The sequence below is a fragment of the Sminthopsis crassicaudata genome, chromosome 2 (genome assembly GCF_048593235.1).
Source record: "Sminthopsis crassicaudata isolate SCR6 chromosome 2, ASM4859323v1, whole genome shotgun sequence".
Classification (NCBI taxonomy): Eukaryota; Metazoa; Chordata; class Mammalia; order Dasyuromorphia; family Dasyuridae; genus Sminthopsis; species Sminthopsis crassicaudata.
This window is the reverse complement of record NC_133618.1, coordinates 100,211,284-100,232,176: the sequence shown is the minus strand read 5'-3', so window position 1 is coordinate 100,232,176 and position 20,893 is coordinate 100,211,284.

Sequence of the window (20,893 nt, the reverse complement as noted above, 5' to 3'; positions counted from 1 at the left end):
TTCTCTGAAAAACAAATATGTTAATTATTTACTCTTTGAGCCTCTCCTGATGAGAGTAAGATTCACACAATGATTCTCCCCCTCACAAAGTTCCCTCAGATATGGTGTATTTTCTATGCCTCTTCCTGGGATGTAGTTTCCCTGTTTTTATCATTCCTTCCCCTTTTTCTGAACCGACCTCCTTCCCTTTACTACACCCCCCTTTTTTTCTTTTATATTAGTAAAACAAATTATCCTTGAGTACTTTTTATATACCCACAACAGAGTTACAGTTCTCAAGGGTTCTGTGTATCTTTTTCTGTTTCTCTTCAGTCTTGTGGATGTAGATCAAATTTTTTGTTTAAATCTGGTTTTTTTTCTTAGAAACATATAGAATTCCTCTGTTTCATTGAATTACCATCTTCTTCCATGGAAAAAGATGCTAAACTTAGCTGGGTAGTTCATTCTTGGTTGCAGTCCTTGATCTTTTGCCTTACGGAATATCAGGTTCCAGGCCCTTCTAACTTTTAATGTGGAGGCAGCCAGATCTTGGGTGACCCTTATTGTGGCACCTTGGTATTTAAATTGTTTTTTTCTAGCTGCTTGCAGGATTTACTCCTTTGTGTGGTAATTCTGCAGCTTAGCCACTATATTCCATGGTGTTCTTTTCTTAGGGTCTATTTCAGAAGGAGTTCGATGAATTCTTTCCACATCTACTTTCCCTTCTATTTCTATTATCTCTGGACAGTTCTCTTTGATAATTTCTTGTAAAATAGAATCTAGGCTCTTTTTTTGGTCATAGTTTTCTGGAAGTCCAATGATCCGCAGATTATCTCTCCTAGATCTATTTTCCAGGTCTATAGATTTTCCCAGTAAGTATTTGACGTTGTTCTCCAGCTTCCCATTTTTTTTTTTTTTTTGTTTTGTTTGACTGATTCTTGGGTTCTCTGTGAATCATTCATTTCTATTTGTTCCATCCTGACTTTTAAGGAGTTATTTTCTTCTTTCACAGTTTTTAGTTCTTGTTGTAAATGCCCAATTTCGTTTTTAAATAAATTATTTTGCTCTATTGAATTTTTTTTCCATTTCCCTAATTTTTTTTTGAGAATTATTTTCTTTTTCCAATTCAGAAATTCTATTTTCTTGAGACTTTTTTATCTTTTCCAATTCAGAAATCCTACTTTCCTGTGTTTTTTTAACCTTTTCTAATTCACAAATTTTGTTTCCCTGCATCTCCTGTGAATTCTTTATTTTTTCCAACTCCAATTTCAGGACGTTGTTATTCTCTATCATAGCTTCCCTTTCCTTTCCCCATTTTTCTTCAAACTCCCTTAATTTTTTGAGAGTTTCTTCTAGGAGAGAGTTATGTGATGGGGGGCAGGAATCGTTCCCCTTTAGGTTGTTATCTGCTGTCTCTCTGCTGTTAACTTCCTCGGGGTTGGATACCCGCTCTTTCTCTGTATAGAAGGAATCTATAGTTTTTCTGGCCTTTTTGCTCATATTTAAAAAGCCTTTTGGGTCTGTCCCTGGGGTAGGAAATTTTTTATTTACTTCTTTACCAGCTTCCTCCCAGACTGGATGGATGCAGCGGCTCCTGAGCCTGAGCTAAGATAGAGCTCTGGGAGAGACTTCTCCACCCTCTCCCTGGAGGTGCCTCAGAGGTGATTAGCACTGCTGTGCCCGAGGGCGCTGTGTTTTAGAGGCTTCCCTGAGATTTGAGACTGAACAGTAAAGGCAGCACAAAGCCCAGCCTATGTGTCTGGGTGGGGCGTGGATGTCTGCAGCAGGTGACGTGAAAAGCCCCTGTGCTCAAACTGGAAGTGTCTGCCAGAAACCGCGGTCCCTAGTTCAAAGGTTCTGCTTCTCTGGGACTTCCTGGAGCTGAGTTCCACTCCCTCCAGCTAAGCTAGGCAGTGTGTGTTGCCTTGGGCCGTATCCACCCACTTGTCAATCTCTTAACTATTCTCAGGTGGTAGCTGATGCCACACCCCTGGTGCCGAGATCTGCTGAGTCACCTCCAGGGTCCGGGGAAAATCTAATCTGAGTTTTAAAATATTTTAGCTTTCTCTTCTGAACTGCTAAATAATTAGCAGAGAAGAGCTAACAGCCTGTGCCAGATTCCTTTACCTCAGTGGCTTCTCTGATCCCAGAGCCCCTCCCAGCGCAACCAGCGCAGTGTGTCACTACCCCACCGTCTGTGCTGGCCTCTCTTCTTCCTCCCCCGGGGACCGACCTTTTCCACTGAAACTCCAGATTCTCTTTAGCTGGTAAGTCGTGCTTCCAGTCCTTGTGGTATCTATCAATCCTGGGCTTATTCTGAGGCTGATTTATCTAATTGGTTGTGAGGGAGTGAGGATGTTCACAGAGTCGTGTGTTTCTTCTCTGCCATCTTGGCTCCATCCCCCCTTGATGACATTCTTGATGACACAAAAATTGATGAATCCACAGACATTTTTGAAGCACCCAATATATAGCCAACACTAATTAAAGCATGAGGGATACAGAGAAAAAAAGTAATAGTATCTGCCATCATATAGATTATATTCCAACAGGAAGACATGTACACACATAAATGTACATATATATTAATATGTATCTGTATATATGTATGTATTTATACATGCTTGTAAATATGTGCATAAATATAAACATAAGCACACCCATATATATACATATATATGATGAAATTATTCTAGGTGTGGCACTAAAACTTATTGGGATAAAGAAATACTTTAAGTAGCAGGTACTTTAAAGGAAACCAGTTACTCTCAGGCACAATGCAATTTTTTGTGAAGGATTGCCTATGGAAAGGCACAGAAATGGGAGATAGAAGGTTGTGTATAAAAAACATCAATAAAATAAGTCTAAATACATACCATTATAAACATATAGAGAAATTATATGGAATTAGCCTAAAATGTTGATCGGAGTTAGCCTGCTATATCCAAATGCTATAATCCAAATAATTAATTTTATACTTATAAGTAATAGGAATAGGCCACAATATATATGTTAAATTCTGGTCTTATTTAATATGTATCCCACAGGGATCCATTAGTATTTGAGGTTAATGTTAATGCTTTAGAAATTTAGGGACTTATTCACAGTAATAGTTAATCAGTGTCAAAGGCAGGAATTTAGTGCTTGGCATAGATTATAATAATACATATAACAAACTTATTGGAATGTCACATAGTGAGGAGTTATTTAATGTCATATATGCATATGCATATACATATGTGGATTATGGATATAAAATATCATGGTCAGAATTATAGAAATATATGTGATCTATTGGTCAACTTGCCATCTGGGGGAAGAGGTGGGGGGAAGGAGAGGAAAAGTTGGAACAAAAGGTTTTGCAATTGTCAATGCTGAAAATTTACCCATGCATATATCTTGTAAATAAAAAGCTATAATAAAAAAGAAATGCAAATTAAAACAACTCTGATCTACCACCTCAAAAATATGCATGATCATAGATATAAACATAAAAATAGAGATATAAATGGATGAATGATAGATATAGAAATAGAAATAAAGATAGATAGAGAAAAGGGTATAGATACAAATACAGATAGAGAGTTAAATAGTACAATGGATAGAGCACCAGATACGAAGTCAGGAAGACATGACTTTAAATTCACTTTCAGACATTTACTATCTGGGACCCTAAACATGTCACTTAACTCTGTTTTCCTCAGATTCCTTATTAATATATTGAGTTGGAGAAATAAATGGCAATGGAGTTTTGCCTTAGACATATCAATCTTTCCTCCCCTTTTTCTTGTTCTGATGTGTTAAGGAGAGGGTAACCCCCAAATTACAATTTCATTTGTCTATGGACCTCCCTCTAATAAAGCAGATGAATAGGTTATGTGTAACCATAGGCCTAAAGGTTTGTTTTGAGAACTTAGGTATTAAAAGGTTTTATAGGCAGTATGAGATCATAATTAAATGAAGTAATATTTGCAAAGGTATAGCAGAGTGTTTGGCTCAAAGTAAGTGTTGTATAAGTATACTTACTTCTATTGTTAATTAGAGAAAGGACTTGAAATCAAAATTTCCTAACTTGGAAGTCATGGACTCTTTCCTTTGTTAGAGTGGCTCACTCTAAAAAGATAGTTTTATAAAGATAGAGAAAATCTTGTTGCTGATTTGAGTTTGAAGACTCAGGAGATATACTGATCACATATAGGTTTTCCTCTTTTGTTGAATCAGAAACTTGTCTGAGTCTATATCCCTGCATCCTGAATAGAAGCTATTTTATAGGATTCTTATGTTCATTCAATTTGTTAAATACAATTGTACCCTAATCAAACTTAGCAGTAATTTTTATAAATGTCCAAAACAATTCTTGTTTATTGCTAATTTGCATTAGTTTATTTCATTTCATTCCTTAGGATTTTTGTCTAGAATGTTACTATGCAGTAGAGTAAACTCTTCTAAATATCTTCCTAGAAAATTGAACTATGCCCTCTGGTTTGTCCATATTAGACAAGGAGATATCTATTGTATCTATGCTGCCCCCTTTTTTATAATAATGTCCTGGTTACTAGATTGTTTTCTTCTTTTATCAACCAAAAGAAAATGACCTTTGTATTTTACATATACTTTGATTTGATATAATATTAATATTGTGGGAGTTTTTGAGCCTACTTTGGGGAAACTAACTTCTAAGACATTTATAATGCTATTGATAGTGGTTGAGCTCATCTGTAGGCAGGTCATGCTTCTTTTGATGTGGTTTGCATACTCCATCCTCAGGGGTTAAGAGTCATGCTTCATTAGCAGGCTTACCATGCCATGCCTTTGACCTTCTGCTCTCCCCTCTGTAAAATATATGCAGGCTATCTGGTACATCTGATTCCAAAGTGGTATTTATCTGCCTGAGTTAGGAGAATGATGACAAGGGAAGTGATCTTCAGAATACATTACTGTTCATAAAAGCAGGGCAGTCAAGGAGACTTGCCAAACTGCTCCTATTTTAGGATTGAGAATACCTTTGAAAGTATTGTCTTAATTTTAGGACCTAAGCAAGAGGCATCTCATTTTATCTCCTCTTGTATATTCAAGCTTAGGAACTCTCTGATGACTGCAAGCTCAATTCTACCTGGCTTTACAGATGATAATAAGGGTGTTGCCTTCAAAGAGTAGAATCAAGGAGGCTCAGCAAGACACAGTAAGACAGTATGTCATTCTCTGGGCTTGATGGCCAGTATTGTGAATGATCCTGTTCATCTGTACTCCACATACCGAAGATAATGAAACTCCTCAGGTATCTAATTAAACATGAGTGTGTGAATAGAAAGTAGCTTTTTATCCATCTCAATATTCAACTGGAAGCTGTATCCATTGAACAACTATTTTAATTTTTTTCTTTAAAAAAATATTGCTTGTTATTTTTGCCATCTTAAGTCTGAACATGTACTGATCTCCTCTTTATGACAATAATCAGAAAAGAAACAACAAAGCTCTGTTGATTGACTCATTTTTCAATATCTAATTAACAGATTTCATTCTTAACTTTTCAGACATGGTAAACAAACTCTTATCATTTGAAAGTTAAAAAAGATGAGCTTTTTTGTATCTTGAAGGCATCATACACACACGCACACACACACACACACACAACAAAACCATGTTGGGGTTTGATGTCTCTTTTAAGTTGGAAATTGTGCTGAAATATTTCTAAAACCTCTTTTAACATCTTACACTGTTATTTCTTGATGCATTACAAAGAGGAAACCCTTTGAATAGTGGTTGCCTTTATGCTTTTTAACCTATTTTTTCACATTAAAGAAAAAGAAACAAATCAAAATTGATGAAATGTTAATGAAATTAGATGGATATAAGGGTAAGCTCTGTTCTTTAGAGAAATGTGATATATAAATGAATAAATGAATAAATTCACTCCCTTTTTGTGCATTTATGAAGGTAAGCAAGAAAATGACTACAAAAGGGGAAGAGTTTGTGTCTAGACTTGTTCTTATATAAAACAAAAATGACCACCCTACTTTTTGCCCAGGCCCCTCCAGAATACAGTGATAACAAGGCTTCTGAAAGAATGGTATTTTGTTCTCTTAATATTTAAGGACTTTAAGAATATGGCTCTAATCAACATTTTGAAGCTAATATATACATTTTCTCCCATGATTGTCAAACCAAATTGCCCTATTTTTTGTTACTGATAAATAATATTCCATTATCTTTTCCTTTTTCTTTTCTCTTAGAAATACTACCACCATTCAAGATTCAATTTAAGTATCTTTTTACAAAAATGCCTTGTCCCCTAATTGTTATTTATTCATTAATACATATATTGTTCTCTTGTCCCTCTTCCACAAAAAACTACAAATTCTTGAAAGGTAGGAATTGTTTCATTTTTGCCCCTATAACCTAACACCTTGAGCTTTTTTTGTCCATCTTTTAGTCACATTTGCCTCTTCATGACTCTTTTCGGAATTTTCTTAGCAAGTATATTATAGTGATATTCCATTCATTGCTCCAGTGTACTAAATCAAACACAGTGAATGTCTAAGGAATAATTTTATCTCAAGCATTTTTGATTCTAAACTCAGTGCTCTAAAGGTTGAACCACCTAAATGTCTCCATAACAGGTATTTAATATATTCTTATTGAATCAATTTATTTTTTTAATTGAGAGACTAGTGAAGTATCTATATTGTAACTTTAGTAAGAAGAGATCAAAATTGTGAGTGGACAATATTTTCTTTCTTCTTACATCTTGCTATCTATTTTATCATCCTCTATTGGCACCTATAATCTTAATTTTTAACTTTGGCTTTTCATATAGCCTTTTTGAGAAATCTCTAATAGACTGCCTTTCCATGATCCTATACATTTGTTTTTCTCTTTTTACTTCTCTATTCTTGCCTCAGTTTACCATAACTAACCAAGTTTATTTAAACTAAAGTATTATTATTTGACAATGACTTTATGATGGAATGTAAGGATACTCATCACTCTTCAATTATTCCCCTTTATAAATACATTTCTATTATAGAAGCCTCATGGCAACTATCTTCTCCACAGAACATCTTTTTCCTGGATATTTGCTTTATCAGAACTTAGAAGATTGTTGTTTAAAGACTTATGAGACATAGTTTCAAAGTAAACCCTTAAAGGATTGGCAGTTTTAGAATAAAGAGTGGCCTAAGATATATATTTTCAAGAGGAACCACTTTCTCCATTACCATTAACTTCCTGATGCAATTTATTTTCATTTCAGATTGTTTCACCATTAGTAGTCAAAGGACAACTTTGGTGGTACAGTAGGTAGAGTACTGGAAATGGAGTCAGGAAGACACATGTTCCTGATTTCAAAATTGACTTCATGTGCTTAACAGCTGTGTGACATAGCAGTCATTTTAACCCTGTTTACCTCAGTTTTGTCATCTGTAAAATGAGCTGGAGAATGATACACCACTTCAGTACCTTTGCCAAGAAAAATGGAACCATGAAAAGTTGGACATTACTAAAAATTCAACACCAACAAGTTAGATAAGTTGTTATTAAATAAGAATGAGTAAGGCAAGAAATTGGATGTAGATCCACACAAGTAAATGAAACAGTAAGGATCATTGATCTAAATTTGGAAGGGATCTTATAGACAATCTAATTGACTCTGATATTCAAAGGAGATAAGTGAGAGTACAGATATGTTAAATGATTTCCCTAAAATATACAGGTAGTATTATAACAACATTTAGGACCTAAGTCATCTGATTACATATCTAGTATTCTTTCCATTGAATCATTAAGTAAAACATTCTCATTTTCATTTATACCTGAAAGCTAAATATCAAAAGTGCTAGTTGTTCAAGATGGAGAAAATGCTTTTGAGGACAAAAACAGTTCAGAAACTGCTCCAATTTGTAAAAGAAATAGTATAAGGAAAGTGGTGGTAAATGTTATTTGATGATAATGATTATAGATTTTCAAGTTAAATTATTTGTGTATTTAGTCATATTTGGACCATGGGAACATCACTACTGCAATAGGAGAGAAACCAAAACCAGAAGCTAAAACCCTGACTTTTGCCTGTTGGTGGTACAGTGTCATTTCTCACAAATATTAGCAAGAATCATAGCAAGTATATTTTTGGTCTTGGAATTATTTGCCTGGGTTGTATAAACCTAGCCTATTTGAATTTCAGGTAAACTTTCTTCTTCCTTTAGACACTACAATCTCTTCCAATCTCATAGTGTTATCATAAATAATTACTAGTTCCAGCTCCTTCCCCTGATTTCAGAATATCTATTTTTTATTTAATCCTCTCATGCATAATACCCCACTGCTACTTATTGATGTTTCTTTTTTTCTTTCCTGCTAAAGACTTTCTAGCCCCAAGGACACTTTTATGATACCTAACAGAAGGCACAACAACCCAGAGCAGCACTTTTGGGAACACTATGTTAAATAATACATTTAGTAACAACAGACTATTAGGCAATTTAATATATATTTAAGATATAACCAATGTGCTACATATACAGATAACATGAATATTTTAACTTTAGTCTTTGATGCTTTAAAGCATTAAAATCATCTAAGTATCAGAAATTCTATGAAATCAATGTAGGATGCATTTTTCATTCTTCTTCATCATATCTCATAAGTAACCATATTTTTTATCAATCTCATCGAGCAGGCATGAACATGTTGAATACATTCCATCATATTTTAGTCCACATGTCTTTTTTCCATGTATTCCATATCAAAATTCTTATAGAGAATTTTGTGGGAGCTGTTCCATTTGGGGGCATAGACTTTTTGCTCATTGAAATTATCTACTGGCTATCTGTCAGTTTAGTAGATGAGTTGTACACTTGATTTATCTTTTACCCTGCTTTGTGGTCCTTAAATTAGCCACTTGAAATAAAAGATTAATAGAGGAAGTGACAAGAAGGAACACTAATGTAAGGATAATTTGTTATCTTTGAGACATTCAGCAAGAATATTTTATGTACAGAAGACTGGGCCTGTTAACTCTGTAGATTTCCATTTTCTGTGATATTCTTGTACTTAACATTGTTTGGCATAGTTGAAAATGATACTTTTTAGCAATGTCTATACTTTTATAAACAATCACTAAGGTATTATGTTCTCAGAACATAGGTATCATTAGAAATGCAAAAAATATATATATATATATTATTGCTGCTAATGCAATTTAATAATTTGTGACAAATGGACTCAATATGCTATAGTAATTCTGAAATAAGAGAAATAAGAACAGTCTAGAGAAATTAAAAATTGCATGAAGCAAATGGGACTTTGCCTGGGCTTTGATGGATATATTCCATTTAGATATGAAAACATGAAAACAGTAGGAGGGAAGCCACTTTCAGTATGGAGAATAACATTATCATGGAGGAAGGGGGAAAAATATAGTGTAGAATATTTCAGATTGATCTGTTTAAAGAGGAGAGGGTTTTGAAGAATAATAGACTATATATATATATATATATATATATATATATATTTACACACACACACACACACACATATATTTATATATATATAGTAGGAAAATATTGGGTCCTAGAAACTAGGCAGATGAATATGGATTAAGAACAGTGGGCAAAGTAGACTCACTCTTTAGTATTGAGTACTAGAATTATAAACTCAAATTAAATAGTCTTCAAATTATTTATTTCTCATATACATTTTCTATTTCTTGGACTCAGCAGAGGATTAAGAAGAGGCATCTTTTCATATCTTTTTCTGGGCATTTTAAAGATATTGATACTTTATTTTTCTTTGAATTTTCTTCTTTTTCATCACTATAACTACATTTACATCCCAAGAAAACTCTGATATAAAAATAAAGCTATTCCCTGAAGCAAATAAATATAGATAAGTAAACAAATATAGATAATTAAACAAGAGTAAACAAAAATCACACTTTGCTGATATCTGAAAATTTGCAAGTTACGCTATACCTTGAGCACATTGCCTCTCTGAGACTGGAACATTGTAAACATTTTTTTAAATGATCCATATTTATCTTTCAAATATTGATAGCCTTACTTTATTACATATTTACTATAATCTTAATAAATTGTTTCATTTATTAGCATTCTTAAGACTAATTTTTCCCTTCTATTATTGTCATTGTAAAATTTATTCCCTTTATTTCCTCTACATCATATCAGTTCTTTCTGATTCTTGGAATTGTTTTATTCATCATTTCCTATAGCTCATATATAAATGCATTACACTCCCATGTCATAATTTCTTCAGCCAATCCCCAATTTCTTTCAGGTCTTTATAGTGATGAAATTTAGTTCTTTTCTTCTTGCTCTGACGTTTTTGGAGTTAATTGCTGAGTAATTCTGTCACTGACTGAAGGATATGCAAAGTTTAGTGAGTATGTGAGTGTGTGTGTGTGTGTGTGTGTGTGTGTGTGTGTGTGTGTGTGTGTGTGTAAGTTCTGAAATGCCTAAAACCCATGGCTTTTTTACTTTTAAAGGATAATAGTCATGCATTGGTCTTAGGAACCAAAAATTTTGGTGCAATTCCAAATAAAAGTAATTAATTATCTATTAAATACTTCATTACTTCTTTACCAAAATTGCTTGGACTAATTCAAATCTCCTTCAAGAATACATTAGTATGTCTGTTCTCTGACTAATTCTTTAATAATTATGTTTCATTTTTGGGGGAAAAAAGAGAGGTTTTGTGCCCATCTTATGTCAGTAAAGTAAAAACTAAGAATTCTTTTATTGTTCATAAATTGGAATATTTTATTTTATTGTCATTGCTTGCAATTATTTATTTTTGAAAACTCTCTTATAATACCATTTAACAGTGAATGTATACCCCTTCTTATATCTTTGCTCAATTATATATGATAAATAAATATAATATATATATATATATATATATATATATATATATATATATATATATATATATATATATATATATATATATATATATATATATATATATATATATATATATATATTACATGCACATATATGTGGGTTTCAGATAAACTAATTTGCTGAAAAATTTTCCCTCAGTCAATTGTTTCTCTTCTAATTCTGGTATTTTTATTTGTGCATATACTTTTTCATTCTATGCAACAAAACTTGACCATTATGATTTTGTTTTAATTTTTATCTCCTTTCAGTAAATAACTCTCTCAATCAAACTTCTGAATTGAAGCTATTTTCCTTCTCTAATTTGGCCATGCCAATACTGCACATTTTTTATTATCTTTGTTAAATATGTTACTGGTCAGGTATTTTACATGACTTCTAAAAATGGCATGTTCCCATGCCATATTTGTTATCAGTTTCCTAAAATTCATAATTTTATTCCTCTCTGCTTATTTTTAGATCCTAAACCATATTCAAATTTACTTCTCCTTATTTCTCACAATATTTCTAAAAAAATGGAGAACAAACAATAAAATTCATTTCAAAAGCCATATAAAGAAAATTATTAATAGACACTATGTATACTTAGCAAAAATTCTCAAAAACTGTCATCTGGAATCATTGAGGTTAATATACGATCATTGATAGAAATATGAATCTCACATCAATCTAAGAATGAAACAGTCTCCACAAAAATATTTACCTGATAAAATGTCCACTTAAGTACACTGACTTTCAACCATGTAGTTTAAGCAATTTTCCAAGTCCTTTAGTTGGTTGCAACAAATCAAAAGGCCTGTAAAAAGGCATGACTTGTTCTCAAGAAGTTTACAGGCTAAAGCAAAAGACAACTTACAAACCACTATAAAAAACAGGAAATACATGATATAAATTAGAGTGTGATTTCATAAGGAAAACAATAAAATTAAGGGTGATCAGAAAAGGTGGATTTTATTTGCAATTTTAAAGAACAGAGTGTGATGTACTTCATTTTAATCACAATTTTCATGAAATTTTAAATTATTTTATTAAAAAGTTCAAGAATCAGAGATAACCTTTTTATTGCCAGAACAAAAATTCCCTGAGAAGAAAAAAACATCTTCTGTTGTTGTAGTTCCATTTTATAATATGTCTTCTTCTTAGTTAGTACTTAAATGGCATTTGTTGAATTTAATAATGGTATACTGAATAAGTATTTTCAGAAGAGATAGAGTATTATCTGAATATTTAATTGTATAATTCAAATTGAATTAAAAGTATTATCTGAAGAAAACTTTTGTGAGGCCTTGCTTTGGTTGCACTTAATACAGACCCTGGTATATAACAGATGCTTAAGAAAAGTTTATTGATTAATATCTGAAAGAAGATGCATTCCTAAAATGAAATCATAATTCGCATACAGAAAAAAGGAGCATAAGGACAGTCCATTTCAAATTTGGCTTTGTATATAACAGGTTGTCCCTTAGAGACTAATTAACTCAAGTACCTTTTTTCAATGGCTTTTTTGTGTCTGTGTAGATCTCTATGATCCTTTAGTTCTCAAATTTCTTCTGTCACAGAAGATCTTTAGAGAATGGGAGAGAAGATCAAGAGAATAAGGTAATGAGCCTTCAGATAGCATATTATGTCAGAGGCACTCTGTTAATTGCTTTTAAAATATGTGATAATTTTTGTTACTCCCTACAATACTTAAAGGTAGATGATGTTATCATTTCTATTTTTCAATGGAGGAGAATGAGGTGAACAGAATGCCCAGGGTTATATAACTAGAAATTGTTTGATGGCAGATTGAAGTCAGGTCTTCCTAATTCCAGGCTCATCATTCTATTTTATGTATTACCAACAATATTTGAGCAATTACAGGTACTTTGAATTAATTTATGTTATCTCTGTAGTCTTGGTCGCCCTTGGCAACATTGTGCCATAAGCATTCCTCCTTGATCTCAATTGCTTGTCAGCTCTACTTTCTTTTCTTTTTCAATTTCATTTGTTCTGCATTCCTATTTCACAACCAACGTTGTATATTCGATTCATTCGTATTTCAATTTCATTTTCTGTTCAGCAACCTCTTTTTCAAAAAAAAATTTATCAGGGAGTTTCATATTTTGGGGAAGTGAAGCTACTCTATTAATCTATCAGCATGTAGATCCCACTGTGCAGGGTTTGATTGGCAGGTACAACTTTTCCTGTGGATTTCTGCCAATAGCATTTGTGTACAACAAACAAGGCCATGTCTAAGGAATAGTCTGGACCAGATGATGTGACAGACACATTAGGACAAAGATTCATTATTTAGCATGTCTTTGTGAATTATTAATCAGATCTCATTGGGTGGACCTCAGAAGGTTGAAATGCTATTGTAAGTGTTGCAAATGCTTCACTTCAATATATTATAAATTAAATGGTAGAATAAGAAAATTGACTTAGTGAGGAATATTCAGCCAAGGCAAAACATGGCAAATTTTGTTTGACCATCTACTTGCCATAACATCAGGTGTGGAAGGAAATAGAGTAGGAACATGAAGTCTTTTTGCTTAAGAAAATATGTTGGGAACATGTTCCCTAAAGAAAGTTTTTGTTTGTTTATTTGTTTTAAAAAAAAAAAAACAATACTTTTAGAAGTGCCAGTAGTTTTACTATAGGAACTACTTTGTTTTACACTGTTTCAAAATTTTTATTTATATGATTTGCAGTTACATTCCTTAATTTCTTCTAGTATCCCTCTTCATCACTAGAACCATTCCATATATGATAATTTTATAAAGGAAAAAAAAAAGAGAGAAAATCATCCTTCAAGTAATACTGATAAGCAACAGATTTAGGGGTTTTTGTTTTCTTATTCAGTATCTAAATTTTGTTTTATTGTATTATTTAATCTATTTACATATAAAATTATGAGTTAGGTTTCTATTTGTATCCTTGTTTATAATATAGCTTTTTAATGAACTGGTTATTTAAAAATATCCATGCTCTTTAAAGATATTATTTAAGTGCTTTTTGCTTAATCTATTTTAAGGAAACCCTATTTGTATAGATTCAATTTCTCTACCTTAAATTCTTCTTTCCATCCTCAAGTGATAAATGCTCAAAGGCTATGAACAGGCAGCTTTCAGAAGATATCAAAGCTATTAATAGATAAAAATATACTCTAAATCAATATTGATTAGAGAAATGCAAGTCAAAACAACTCTTAGGTAGTACCTCATAGTTATCAGATTTCCTAAAGCTTAAAAAAAGAAAATGACGAATGCTGGAGGAGATGTGTAATTACAGGGGCAATAAAACATTGTTGGTGGAGTTATGAACTGGTCCAGTCATTCTGGAAAGCAATTTAGAATCATTCCCCAAGGAATACTCTTTGACCCAGCAATACTCCTAGTACTTCTATTCCCAAAGAGATTCAAGAAAATGGAAAAAGAATTATATGTACGAAAACATTCATAGCATTTTTTTTTGTAGTGGCAAAGAATTGAAAATTTAGGGGTTGCCCATCAACTGTAGAATGACTGAAAAAAATATAGCATAAGATTGTGATGCAATTCTGACACACTGTAAGGAATGATGAGAATGTTTTCAGAAAAATGTAGGAAGACATGCAAACGGTGCAAAAAGTAAAGTGAGAAGAAACAACAAAATATTGTACACAGAAGCAGCAATACTATAATTATGGTCAAATGTGAAGGACATAAAAAATACTGATCAACACACCCAAGGCAATTTCAAAGAATTCATAATGAAAATTGTCATTTAACGCTGGAAAGAGAACTGAGTGTAGATTGAAGAACACTTTTTCATTTTCATTGTGTTTTGCCTTTGTCCTCCTATCCTCCAATACAACTAATATAGGAAAGTTTTGATTGATTTTACAGGTATAAAGGATATCATATTGCTGGCCTTCTTAGTGGTTAGGGAGGGAGAGAATCTGGAATTCAAAATTGTAAAAAAGAATTATATAAAATTATATAAATAAATATAATTTTCCCATTCTTCATAACGCATTTGTCATACTTACCCTTAGTTTTTTAGAGTTTACTTATTAATTCCTTTTATATTCTTCCTTTCACATAATTTAATTCTCCCTCTATATTTGTTTTTCCACTGGTTAATTAAAATCTTCCCTTCCACTTGCCTCTTTAATTTATTTTATTAGATTTTAAATATTCAGTGTTTCCTAATGAAATTTCTTAATCCTCATTATATTTTCTGTCTCTTCTAAACTTTTTGTTTATTCATGGTCCTTATACAACTTTATGTATTTACTTTTTTAGTATATGTTCCTCATAAAATTAAAGCTTTTTCTACTTTTTTCTTTTTGAGAGATTTGCTAAGGTAAATTCATATTTTTCAATTCTGATAATCATTTCTCCTGTATAGGGCATACATTTCACTTTTAAAATTCTCATTTCTCTCTTGTACCATTTGGGAGCATCCTGCTGTGGTTGCATCTTCTCTTGGCAACCTAAAGTTTTTGCTACTTCCTCATATGTTGCTTCATTTTTCTTTGTCTTGTTATATTTATTCTGAGATTTCCTAGTTGTTTGGATGCCATCTTTCCTTCAGTATTAATAGATAACCTATTGATTTATCATGATTATTGAAAATGAATTTTCTTTTGGGATCTTTGATAGCTTCATTCTCCCCCCCCCCCACCTTTTATTCCACTATTGTTCAGTTTCTGATGGCAGATCTCCTGAAAGTTGAAACTTAACGGTTTCTCCACCTCTTACCACAACTGCACTTTCCACTAGCTTCAGTTCTTACACTAACTGACTTCAGTGAATAGAGAACTGATCCCAACTAGATTTTGGTCTCCTTTCCTTCTGGCCAGCTATACCATTCTATACACTCATAATCTGCTGTAGTTCTCTCTGTTTTTCAATTAAGTCGCTGAGATTTCCCAGGCTGACCACATTTCTGAGGTTCCTACATCTCCACTCGTTTGTGATCATTAATGAACAATCAGACTTTCACAACACTGTTTTGTCACAGGATATCTAATTTGGAAGCTGGTCTCAGTGCCACTCTAGAAAGGCCAATTTCAATCCTGTGGGAGGACAGCAGCAGCAGGGGAGGGGGGTTCTTTGGCTAAGGATAATCAGGTAAATCCTTTCACCTCCAGTGGTTGAGAAACTAGTTAAACGTATGTTTCTTGATGAATTGATTCACAGTCAATGTTTTATGAAAATTCCCCTTAAAATATATTCTTTCTTATTTTATTTTCCATTTATCTCATTATCTCAAGAAATAAGACTGGCCAAGGTAACTCACTCTGCAAAGGAAAAGAGGTAAAATTAAAGGAATAATAAGAAAAACTACAAAATCAATGCCTTCTTTGAAGTTTAATTTCCTTTTTTACATGATTTACAGTTTTGCTGTGAAGCTCAAAAGAGAGGTCAGTGTAAAAATACCAATGTTTTCAAAATATTCACATATATACTAAACATCTATTAATCTGCAGTTTCTTTCATGTAAGTATTTTCACCAATGACAACAACCCATGAATGTTTGATGATTCCAAATGCCTCTAATCTACTTCATTCCAGAAATACTATAAAATTAACTATAAAAGAATCCACATAATGGGGAATTTTTTAGGTCTTTTGAACTTTATTAGGTAGCAATAATTCCTGATAATCATATTATTCCATGATCTTATTACATAACTAATTCCCACTTTTGGTCATACATCTATAGGATTATGCATTTTATACTGTTTTTTACATACATTTGATTTTAAATTATCAACTGTGGCTGAGTTATGCCCAGTAAACATCTTTCCATTTCCACTTATGGGAACCTTAATTGTGTTTCCTGGGAGATTGTGCTATTTTAATTTTTCTTTGTATAATACCATCTTAAAGGGTTCTTCCCCCCCTTAGAGACAGTAGAAATTGTTATATCTTTAAGAGCCAATAGAATTTTAGTGAGTTAAAAATTAACTGTCATTCTATGAAGAATGCTTGTGAACACAGTTCAATAGGATTTTCAATTAAAGACCTAACTGGGTTGATGGCAAGGGGGCAAATAAAAAAAAAAAAAACCCAAAACTAAGAGAATACACACAAAACATACATGTATATCCATATGTATATATATATATATATATATATATATATGTATATATACATGCACATATTCATTAATGTAGCTACTTAGTGAAAACATACATAATACACATTATATACATATGCACATATATGTTTGTGTATATGCACACTTTATGTTTATATGTAAATAACCAAAATACATTTTTAATGATTACATGATATTGATATAAATTTCAAAGGATATTCCAATTTCTTAAAAATTTGGATACTGATTTCTACTCCCTCATCAAAAATTTCCTGTTTTTTATCTACCTGGAAATATCACAAGCATCCTAAAAACTAAACATTTCCAAATTGGAGCCCATTGTCTTCAACATTCAATCTACCAGCTTTTCACCATTCCTATTTTTGTTGAAGGAGTAGGTAGGTAGTTTAGGAAATAGTGCTAAGATGAAAGAAAGGAAAGCATGGGTTTGACTGGCTTCAGACACTAGCTGTTTGACCCTGTGCAAGTCACTTAACTGTGTTCACTTCAGTTCTTCATCTGTAAAATTAACTGGAGAATAAGGAAATGGCAATCTCTCAATGAATCTTTGCAAAGAAAACTCCAAATGAAATTGTGAAGAGTTAGACATAGCTAAAATGACTAAACAATAAAATGTGTTGGAGACAGAACTATCACTCTATTATCTTTGCCAGGAAAACCTCAAAATGTTCACAAACAATTAGATATGACTAAAATTTATTAAACAACATAATTTTTTTGTGTGTGTGGGAACTGCCATCCTTCCAGGAAGTTAGAATAACAACCTCAGACTAACTATTGGATCTTTCTCCTCTCATTCAACCTGGTACTTACCCAATTACAAAGTCCTGTGATTTATATATTCACAATAAGTCTTACTTCCCCTAACAAATATGACCACTAATTCTGTTGGATCTTCTTTTTCTCTCATTCACTAATATTGAAAAATGGATCATAAATTTAGGACTATATCTTATAGGTCATCCACTTCAATTTCCAATGCCAGCTTCTCCTCTCCACATTCTTCTACATTTTAAAAAATGAAACTACAGGTCTTGATAGGTCATTTTTGCTATTAATAAGTAAATAGCCCCTATATTATTTATTAAAAAGAAAAAAAAAATCTTATCTTCCTATTAAAGTCTGTCACAATTAGGATCTAACAAACCTTAAGACTTTTTGGCATTACTAAGTTTAATATATATATATATTTTAGACCAAATGGATTATTTGCAAAACTGTCTCCGTTTTTGTCTTTTTTATTTCTACCACATAGCACAGTTCTTTTCATATAGAAGGTGCCATATAAATGTTTATTTAGTTGAATTAAATTGAACTTAATTTCACAAATCCACGATTTCATACTACATCTATATACTTTTGGCCCATTTGCCTTATTCCTTGAATGTTCTTTTTCTTTATCTTTGCCAAATTTATCATTTTTCCCCCTTCAAGTTCCACATCAAATTTTATATCTTTCTTTTTTTTTCATTTAGTACAATCTTTTAATTTATAGATGAGGACAATGAGATCCAAAATGTTTAAATGGCATGCTCAAATACACTCAAGTCTAAGTTCCAAAGCTAAGATTCATATTTAGGTCCTTTGGATCCATATCTGCTTTACACACTACAATCTTATGTAATTAACTACATAATGAAGTAGATTTTTTTTAAAGATTCTCTAGCAAAACAATGTGTATGCTTAATTTTCCTATATAGTATATTTTACTATGTACATTTTTTTATTATTATAGCTTTTATTTACAAGATATATGCATGGGTAATTTTTCAGCATTAACAACTGCAAAACCTTTTGTTCCAACTTTTCCCCTTCTTCCCCCCACCCCTTCCCCTAGATGGTAGGTTGGCCAATACATGTTAAATATGTTCAAGTGTAAGTTAATTACAATATATGCATGTAAAGGGCTGAAAGTGAGTTGATGCACAGAGGTTTGATAACTGAGCACTTAAGGCTAATAATAGCTTGGACAATACTCTATTAGCATATTCTTGGAGAATGGCCCTGCCCACTATACTGTGCTGGCTTGATTTGTTGGTGTATACAGAGAACTGGAAGAGGGACTAGGGTGTGAAGTAAGACAAGCAAGAGTTAACTTTTGGCAGAGTGGAGAGAGAAAATGGTGTGGAGATTTCTGTGTCTATTCTCCTGACTGCTACCCCAAAAGACCAAGAATAAAGATCAAAGACTTTTGCTTATCCTGACTCCGGGTGATTCTAAGGTATCCAGGGTACTAATTTGGTCTTTGCAATTGGCGCCCCACATTGGGCATCCTTGGTTTTTATTCTTGGTCTTTAGTGGTAGAAGTGAAGGGAATGGATGCCCAGGATCTCTGCGACCTCACCTCTTCATCTCCTGCCCAGAATTGACCTTGCCAAGTCTTACTCCACATGCTCGTCCCTCTTACAATTCTCTGTATACACCAAGCGATTGGGCCAGCACAGGATAGTGGGGAAGGCCATTTAGTGGAAAGGACAATTTCCTAAGCATATTCTAATAGAGTATTGTCCAATCCATCATTAGCCTTAAGTACTCCCTTGTCTGACTTCAGTGCATTAACATTCAGCCCTTTTAAATTGCTGATTTTCCCTAGGCAGATAGATTCCTAAATATTTTCCAATACCAGTAGTTACTTAAATGGGATTTTTCTTTGCAACACTAACTGTTGGATTTTGTTAGTGATATATAAGAATGCTGATGATTTATGTGGGGTTATTTTGTATCCTGCATCTTTGCTTAAAGTGTGGATTATTTCTAATAGATTTTTAAATTAATTTTATAATTATAACATTTTTTGACAGTACATATGCATAGGTAATTTTTTTTACAACATTATCCCTTGTACTCCCTTCTATTCCAAATTTTTCCCCTCCTTCCCTCCACACCCTCCCCTAGATGGCAAGCATTCCCATACATATTAAATATCTTATAGTATATCCTAGGTACACTATATACGTGCAGAACCGAATTGTGTTGTTCTTGTTGTTGCAAAGGAAGAATTGTATTCAGAAGGTAAAAATAATCTGGGAAGAAAAAAAAATGCTCACAATTTACACTCATTTCCCAGTGTTCCTTTTCTGGGTGTAGCTGATTCTGTCCATCATTGATCAATTGGAATTGGATTAACTCTTCTCTCTGTTGAAGATATCCACTTCCATCAGAATACATCCTCATACAGTATCATTGTTGAAGTGTATAATGATCTCCTAGTACTTCTAGTTTCACTCAGCATCAGTTGATGTATGTCTCTCCAAGCCTCTCTGTATTCCTCCTGTTGGTTATTTCTTACAGAACAATAATATTCCATAATATTAATATACCATAATTTACTTACCCATTCTCCAATTGATGAGCATCCATTCATTTTCCAGTTTTCTTGTTTGCATTAGTTTATTTATTTATTTATTTATTTTTTTTGTGCAAAAACTTTTCAATTTGATGTAATCAAAATTTTCTATTTTGTGATCAATAATGATCTCTAGTTCTCCTTTGGACACATATTCCTTCCTCCTCCATAAGTCTGAGAGGTAAACTATCCTATGTTCCTCTAATTTATTTATGATCTCATTCTTTATGCCTAAATCTTGGACCCATTTTGAACTTATCTTAGTATGTGGTTTTAAATGTAGGTCCATGCCTAGCTTCTGCCACACTAATTTCCAGTTTTCCCAGCAGTTTTTGTCAAATAATGAATTCTTATCGCAAAAGTTTGGAAATTTTGAGTTTGTCAAACACTAGATTGCCCTGTGAACCTAACCTATTCCACTGATTGACAGTCTATTTCTTAGCCAATACCAAATGGTTTTGGTGACTGTTGCTTTATAATATAGTTCTAGAACAGATACAGCTATACCACCTTCATTTAATTTTTGTTTTATTACTTCCCTTGAAATTCTCGACCTTTTGTT